The sequence below is a fragment of the Ipomoea nil genome, unplaced genomic scaffold (genome assembly GCF_001879475.1).
Source record: "Ipomoea nil cultivar Tokyo-kokei standard unplaced genomic scaffold, Asagao_1.1 scaffold0480, whole genome shotgun sequence".
In the NCBI taxonomy this organism is placed as follows: domain Eukaryota; kingdom Viridiplantae; phylum Streptophyta; class Magnoliopsida; order Solanales; family Convolvulaceae; genus Ipomoea; species Ipomoea nil.
Window position 1 is genome coordinate 2,631,390 of NW_017616908.1, and position 8,789 is coordinate 2,640,178.

The following is an 8,789-nucleotide window of genomic DNA, read 5'->3' on the forward strand; positions in this document are numbered from 1 at the left end:
TGCAATAATGGTACATGTAGTATTAATTTGAGAAGAATCGGGATTTAAAATAATATATACAAATACTACAATGTAATAGAGTTAGTAGCATTCAAATAATAATATATATATATATATATATATATATATATATATATATATATATATATATATATATCTTATTTGGTAAGCAAATGAAAAATGGAAATTTATAAATTTATAATTCTCATATTTTTCACCTATAAATACAATGAGTTGATGACTACAAAAATTATAAGTCTTCATTTTATATTGCATCCTTTTTTTCCCACTAGGTCTTCAGCCTTGATCATTCAGTTTAGCCGCGTTTCGAAATTAACGGTAGGTTTAGCTAGATACAATACGTTTTTCATGGTTTTATTGTCCAAATTTAATATTTTTTTTAGCGAAAAGCTATTCATATCATATGCCTAGATTATGATTTATTCTGAATATTTTTACGGTTACTTCCATTTCATATATTGATTTTTTTTGTTTCTATTGAAGTTTCATTATCATTGATGAAAGGCAGCCTCATGTGAATCTCGCTTTGAGTGGTGCCTACTCCTGCCCGTTTAAAAGGATGCTGAGTGCTGACTCCTCTAATCTCTCTCTTCATTTTTTTGCTATACTGTTATTGGTCAAGAATTTAAAGTGCCACACAATAAAATGTGTGACTCACGGGTGATTGGAGAATGGGGAGTGATTAAGTGTTTCTGTTGTAATATATACGACAAGATATAGTAGGAATCGCCTTTAATACACCAATTGACTATTATTATATTCTTCTTAGTTCTTTGCATTGATTATTGAAGTAATTGGTTCTGAAGTTCTGATTTGTTAAGTTGTTTTATTCTCATGGTGTTGATTTTGAAAGTTATGAAGTCCATGCTCAATTCCTCATTGTATAGGTCAAAAGTGTATTTATTTTTTGGCACAATTATGGGATCGTCAAAAATTGGTAATATTATTGTTCAAATATAATATTTTAAAAAAAACTTAATTTTAATGGGTAATCTATATTCTATATTAATCTATATTTATATTTTATATTAATTAATTAAAGCAAATCATCCTTTACAAGTTCACGCCTAAACAATTAATAATAATATGAAAAAAATGAAAAAGAATGGAAGGAAGCCGTACACCCAAATAATTAATAATAATATTGGGAAGAAAATTAATAATGTTGATCCCGATAGGGTGGTGAAAGTCTAGAAGGGGGGGGGGGGGGTGAATAGACTTTCAAGCTTTTTCAAAATAAATAATTCTTTGGTAGCTTCAACTCTAAGTAATAAGTATATAGAGTAAGTATGAACTGCACAACGGAATAATTAAAGAGTTATGCCCAATCAATAAATTAAATACGTATGTAAGATGGGTTCAGATGATATATAAAGTGACAGAGATATCTTGAATATATAAAAGAGATGGTGCACTCAATATATAATAACAATATTCAAGAATGTAAATAAATATCGTTTCACGTCAACCGTGTGACGAACGTTACATGCAACACGTCAAACTTGCTTAGAATAATTCAATATTTAAGCTCGAGAAGTTTGAGTCACATGCATACATGAACACACACTAAACCCGGATGAATAAGATTATCTGTGAATAGTAAATGGGTTAGTCGGATAAGATAGATAGATAGAGCAAATAATGTAAGTGCGGTATGTAAATGAGAGAGGTAATTTATAGTGGTTCGGAAGTGGCGTAATATTCCTAGTCCACTTTTCTCCTTTCACGTCTAGGAGAAATTCACTATTTTCCACACATAGTTACAATAGTGAGTAAGTGCTACACAGGCACTTCTTCCGGATGTCTTGCACACAGTTACACCCAGCTCCGAGTGTCTCGCACACAGCTACACTCAACTTCGAGTATTTCGCACACATCTATACTCAACGCCAACCAAGTGTCTTGCACACAGCTACACTTAGCAACTACGAGTGTTTTGCACACAGCTACACTCACTAGAGTATTTTGCACACAGCTATACTCTTTAAACAATTACAAATACAAAGATAATTGTATCTCTCTCCGACTAGATTTGAGACTATTCAGACTAAGTCTCTAAGAATATTTGAGCACTTGCACTTTTGAATTTTGCACTTTGATTTCTATCTCTTGATCTATCTTGTTCACCTCTGCTTGTATCTTCAAGTCTTCATGGCTTTTTATAGGCAATCAAATATATCCGTTGGAGTGGGATAATTTGATATTTGAAATTCAAATCTTCATAGCCTGATATTGTTGACAATAGTAGATCTTCAATATTGATTTGATTGTCAACTTGCCTTACCAAATAATATTTTATCACAACTTTATTTTCTAGTTGTTTCTTAAAATATTATTTTTCTTGTCATTTTGAATACCCAACGAATCTTTGAAATAAATTCATCTGATAGAATTTATTTCTGGATAAGTTTTTATATTCATGTCTTCATAAATATTTTTTCCGTTCTGATCAAATATCTTCAGGCAATTTTGGACTCTTGTGGCATGTGGACTGATCCAAAATGAATTCCTTCGAATTTATTCATATTCTGAACATCTTGCTTCTTTGCCACATTGTGCTCCTTTGACTTGGGCACTTCTTGCTTGTTTGACTTGAACATTGTGCTCTTTCTGATTTGGTCACATTGTGCTCCTTTGGACACATCGTGCTTGTTCACATTGTGCTCCTCTATCAGACATTGTGCTCGTTTTTCAGACATTGTGCTCCTTAGCACACATTGTGCTTGTCCGCATCGTGCTCTTTTGGCAACATTGTGCTCTTTTGAGGAACATTGTGCTTCTCCGAAAACTTGACTTGTAAAAAATAAGTCCTTAGGGGGGAATCAATCTCGGGTGTGATCGTTTAGAGTAAGGACTTCTATCATTTCACCATTAAGCTCATCCAGTCATTCCTTGCAATATCATTCCTTTATGCTTAGGACCAAAATTAATTTTGTTCTTCCTATGGTAGATTCCCTTTGATTCGATATTCTGATTTATGATGCTTGTACTAAAGGACCTAAAAACTAAGGGGATCTAAAGTACATTTGGCTCATCAAAACTTACAAAAATATTCCTATCAATTTCCCCCCTTTTTGATGACGCCAAAACCTATACTCAGTCATTTAGCTTGTCTTTAAAAACAATTATTTTTCAAAATATTTTATTAACTTGACATAGACATGATGAGTTTAACAAATAATTTTGACTCTAGGAAAGATATTTTTAACCACTATGTTCCTATTCGCATTTTTGGAGTTTTAATGATAATGAATTTTGTAATCTTTTCAATTTATGCGATTTGATACAATCTAAGCTAAAATGTTACCTTTCAAGACAAATAACAATAGATTAAACAAAGGAAAACTTAATAGCATCATAAACAGATAATTCGAACCATTTCAAATTGTTCCATGATCATGAGTTCATGTTCTCGTGGACCATACAAAAAAAATGTGACAATCATACAAATCACTTGATGATTCTGTTTCTCCTCTCTTCAAGCACATGATTTATATGATTTTGAACTTCAATAAAATTGGCACTAATGGCATAATTGTTGCATACCTGCCCAACCGAATAATAATTGAATGCTTCAATGATGTTGTTCCCGGGCAGTATACCTTCTTCATACCATATGATGCACTCTTCTAGACTTCTTCCTTCTTGAAGCTCGGCATCATTGACTTTGATGTAGTCCTTAAGAACCATGATCATTAAAGCTCTAGCATAGCTTTTGATCCTTCTGAAGTTCTCATTCGAAACCCACAAATTTTGATCACTTGGACCACTCTTCTTCATTCCTTTTGGTAGGTCATTCAAAGTTGCCAACTTTGGCATTTCAACTCTACCATCTCTTGGTGTGGACTCCAAATAGAGAGCTGCTTTGTTGTACCAGTTGATTTGCTCTTGGTTTCCACCTGCACACACAATATCACGAAATGAACGGTTAGTGGTATTTGTGCTGCTTGATCCTCTTGGACTGCCAGCTTCACCACCGAACCAATACTCTAATCCTCCTCTTCTAGCAATGTTTCTGCCAGCAGATCTGCCTCCTCCTCCTCTACTACTTGTTGTACCAACATTTCTGCTAGCCATGACAGTCATCATCATATCAAGCATGCCTTCCAAATGACTGAATCTCTCTTCCCCCTTTTTGGCGTAATCAAGGAGTGTATGAACTGATTCTCGAAGAGATGAGACAGATTCGGATATGATTTCATATGAACCTCGAAGGCAGCCAACTTTAGTATGAATGGAGATGAGATCTGTGTGGACATCACTAATCTGCTTCTCATGCTGATGAACCACATTGAGAATTCCTTGGCTTTGATTCACGGCAATTGCTTCATTTGTCTTTCCAAAATTTTTGAGGATTTGAGAGAGTTGGATGTAGAACTTATTGAGTTGCCCTTTGACATATGCATTCAGTCCACCAACTTGTCTCTCAAGAGCTTGATGTGTGTCGATCAAGTGTTGTTAACTCCTTCGGTTTTCATCAAATGATGTTTCGAATTTTCCACCTTGAGTATTAACAAGATGATCTACATGAGTGTAGATGCCTTGGAACAAACTTTCCATTCGGTCAACTAGGCTTAGTACAACTTTTTCCAGATTTTCCAATTTTTCATTTGAGGTTGTGCCATCAATGTCTTGCTCTTCTCGGGTTGTGGGAATGCATCTTGCTCCTTCTTGAGCAGAATTGATTTCAAGCATGTGAGATTGTGCTTGATTTTCTAATTGATTCCCTTCTCTTTCTGGTGTGTGTAACACGTGTGTGTCACCTTGCATACTTTCTGCATGAATGGATTGAATTTCCTCCGTATGGTGGCTAACTTGCATGGAATTTTGATCTTGACTTATTTCAGTGATATTCAACACACTCACATCATATAAGCCACTGTCCAATAAATGTGCACCATGTGTGACATTTTCTTCTTCTTCATTTCTTGTGACAAATTCATCAATATCAACTAGGAAATCATCTTCAGTAGGCATATTTCCTTGGACTGTGCCATCAAGAGAAGTCTCGGCCAACTTGGCTTTTAATTTACTCACAAATATTCGATTCACAGTAGACATCAATGTTGCATGGCCAACATCAAAATTTCCAATCCAATTTAAGGAAAATAATTCTTCTTCTTGCATACTCGGTCCTTTTGTCATCAAATCTTGATAGGAACCAAGTCTCCAATTTCTCCAATTTAGAACTCTTCGGTACTCATTTACCAATATCAAATCAAGTCCATCAACTTGATATATCTCCTCATGCATCATCATTTCCAATTCGGCTATTCGGGAAAAAGGGTTCATGAGACTTTGGCTTGTGTTTGGATTTTGGATTGTGTTTGGATTTTGGCTTGATGTAGGATTTTGACTCATGGTAGGATTTTGGCTTGTGTTTGGATTTTGGCTTGATGTAGGGTTTTCATGGGATTGAGTTGAGGGTTGAGAAGATAGACCAAGAATTTCTGCTAGTGGTCTTTTCCTAGCAGGAATGCCTCTCGGTTTCCTCTTCCTTTTGGAATTCAACTCGGTTGACACTTCATGATCTTTGAACAAAATCCGGTTGCTTCCAAATGGCTTCCTTGATCTCATTGGCAATCCCTTCCTTTTTATGATTTCACCAATAAGTAAACCAAACCCTAGGATATGATTGAATTTCCCATTTCTAATTTTTGCACCTTTCACAAAATGTGCAATCCGGCTCAAAATAAGCTTAATCCAGTCACCCCTAACATCATTCATCACAGCATGCAAATATCCAATTCTCACAGGTGATATATCCTCCATACTATTCAATTTGCATAATACACATTTATAGAGGATTTTGACTAGCATTTCATACTCTAACTTCAATTCAGATTTTTGACCGGAAAAATTTGGTTCGAGAGAAGCATTCTCATTCCGAATTTCTGTCCAAATTTTCGTGTGATCATATGTGTGAATATCTAAGTCCAACAGTGGTTGTTCTGGACTAGATATAAGCAGTCCAAAAGTTGTGTGCAACTCTTGTTCATCAATGGTGATGAGAGTTCCATTCATGGTGGATTCAATGGTCCATCCAACAACCTTGGCATTCACATAAAAATCTGCTACATCTTCATCATAAAATCCTGAGTATGAATAAGAACATAACCTCATGAGATTGCTTTGTTCAAGTGCATGGATGATCCTTTGTGCTAGTTGGGAGTTTTTGGCTTCTTTGAGAAATCCTTGAGGGTCGAAACTTCCCCCTGCCTTGATTACAACTGCTAGCTTGGTGAGATTGAGTTGTTCTTCATTCGGGTGAGAGCTTGAATCTCCAATGGCAGCCATAATGTGCTTGGTATTTTTAGAGATTGAGAAATTGAAGGTTTGAAAGAGATGAAGCTTGAGAGGTTTTCGGCTATGGAAGGTGTAAGGTTTTGAGAATTTTGAGTGTAATGGTGGCTCTTCGACCGGTTGGGGCGGTTAAAAAGAGGTGTCTTTTACAAAAATATCCTCACAATTGAATTTTGACTTTTAATAAGTAAGGGGTATTTTTGATATTCCAATATTTCCAACCTTTGACCTAACTGATAGTTAGTTTAGGTTATATTCTCTCCATCCAATTTGTCTGCTGATGTGGCGCCAAAAATTTAGATGCTCAGACTGATTTTACCTGAAATAAAATTCATAGAGCACTAAATCTGTTCCGAAAATAAAATGTGCATGTATATATATACACGTTTTTATGTAGTTGGGTGAAAGAAAAAGAAATGATTCTTTTTAGACAATTTATTATGAGCAACTACCATAAAAAGATGTACACATTTAAGATAACCCATCATCATACCATCTTGTCAACTCTTAAATGGTAAGATTGTGTAAATCTTAATAATTTTTATTTGTGTAAGAAGTAAATAGATACACGGTTAGACATGCATGCAATATATGCCTTTTTCAACATTTAATGTAGACTTAAATATATAGGATGTGACAAATTTGCAAGTGAGACACATAGGCACGAAAGAGATTTAAATAAATCAGATAGTAACGAAATTTTCAGATGAAAAATTGAGCTTTTAATTTAAATAGAGTTTAGAAACTTAGCTCAATTCAATCATGCCCATCTCGTGTCTTAATTTCGAAAATCTTGATTCACACAGAGGCTTTTGAGAATATCAGCTATTGATTTTCGGTCGGGATGTATTCAATTGATAATTCCTTCTTTTCGACATGATCCCGGATAAAATGATGTCTCACATCAATGTGCTTTGTTCTTGAGTGTAACACGGGATTGTGTGTTATGGCTATGGCACTAGTATTGTCACACAATATATTGACATTTTCACAATTCACGCCATAATCTTTCAGCTGTTGTTTCATCTAAAGAATTTGCGCACAACAACTCCCAGCAGCTATATATTCAGCTTCGGTTGTGCTTGTAGCTATGGAGTTTTGCTTTTTGCTAAACCATGATACCAATCTTCCCCCTAAGAACTGGCATGTCCCTGAGGTACTTTTTCGATCGATTTTACATCATGCAAAATCTGCAGCTGAGAAACCATTTAGTGTAAAATTACCTTCCTTGGGATACCATAGTCCCACATTGACTGTTCCTTTTAGGTATCAGATGATTTTCTTGGTAGCAAGAAAATGACTTTCTTTTGGCTTTGACTGGAACCTAGCACATACTCCCACTGAGTAAGATATATCTGGTCGGCTTGCAGTGAGATATAGTAATGATCCAATCATTCCACGATATTTTGTTTCGTCAACGTCTTTGCCTTCATCATCTTTATCCAATCTTAAAGATGTACTCATCGGGATCTTGATTGAAGATTTTCCATCTTGACCAAATTTCTTTATAAGATCTTTCGTGTACTTGGCCTGATTGATGAATATCCCTTCGTTGAGGTGCTTTACTTGTAGTCCAAGAAAGTAGTTCAACTCTCCCATCATGCTTATCTCAAACTTATTCTGCATGAGCTTATAAAATTTCTCACAAAGAATTTTATTAGTACTTCCAAAGATAATATCATCAACATAAATTTGTACCAATAAAATGTGATCATTTTCTTGAATTCTAAATAAGGTTTTATCAACAAGGCCTTTTGTGAAACCACAGTTAATTAAGAACGTTGATAGGGTGTCATACCAAGCTCTCGGTGCTTGTTTCAATCCATACAACACCTTCTTTAATTTGTAGACCTTATTAATATCACATTTTACCTCGAAATCGGGAGGTTGCTCAACGTAGACTTCCTCTTCAAGTAAGCCGTTTAAAAATGCACTTTTCACGTCCATTTGATAGACAATGAAATTCTTGTACACGGAATAAGCTAGAAATATTCTGATGACTTCTAGTCTTGCAACGAGTGCAAATGTTTCATCGAAGTCTATGCCTTCTTCTTGTGAATATCCTTTTGCCACTAAACGTGCTTTATTTCGAATGACAATTCCATCCTCATTTGCTTTATTCCGAAAGACCCATTTTGTTTCAATTACATTGTAATTTTCAGGTCTTGGAACTAATTCTCATACGTCACTTCTTTTAAATTGATCTAGCTCTTCTTGCATTGCATTAATCCAATCTAGATCACTTAGAGCTTCCTCAATGCTTATGGGCTCCACCTGGTAAAGAAAACAAGAGAATAAAGAATTTATATTTGAGGACCTTGTTTTTACTCCTTCTCGTGGATCTCCAATCACTAGCTCTGGAGGGTGATTTTTGAGCCATCTCAAGTCAGGTTGTAGGTTGCATGGGCTTTCCATGTTTCCTTGTTCAGTAGGTAAGTTGGAGGTAGACACATTTTGCTCATCAG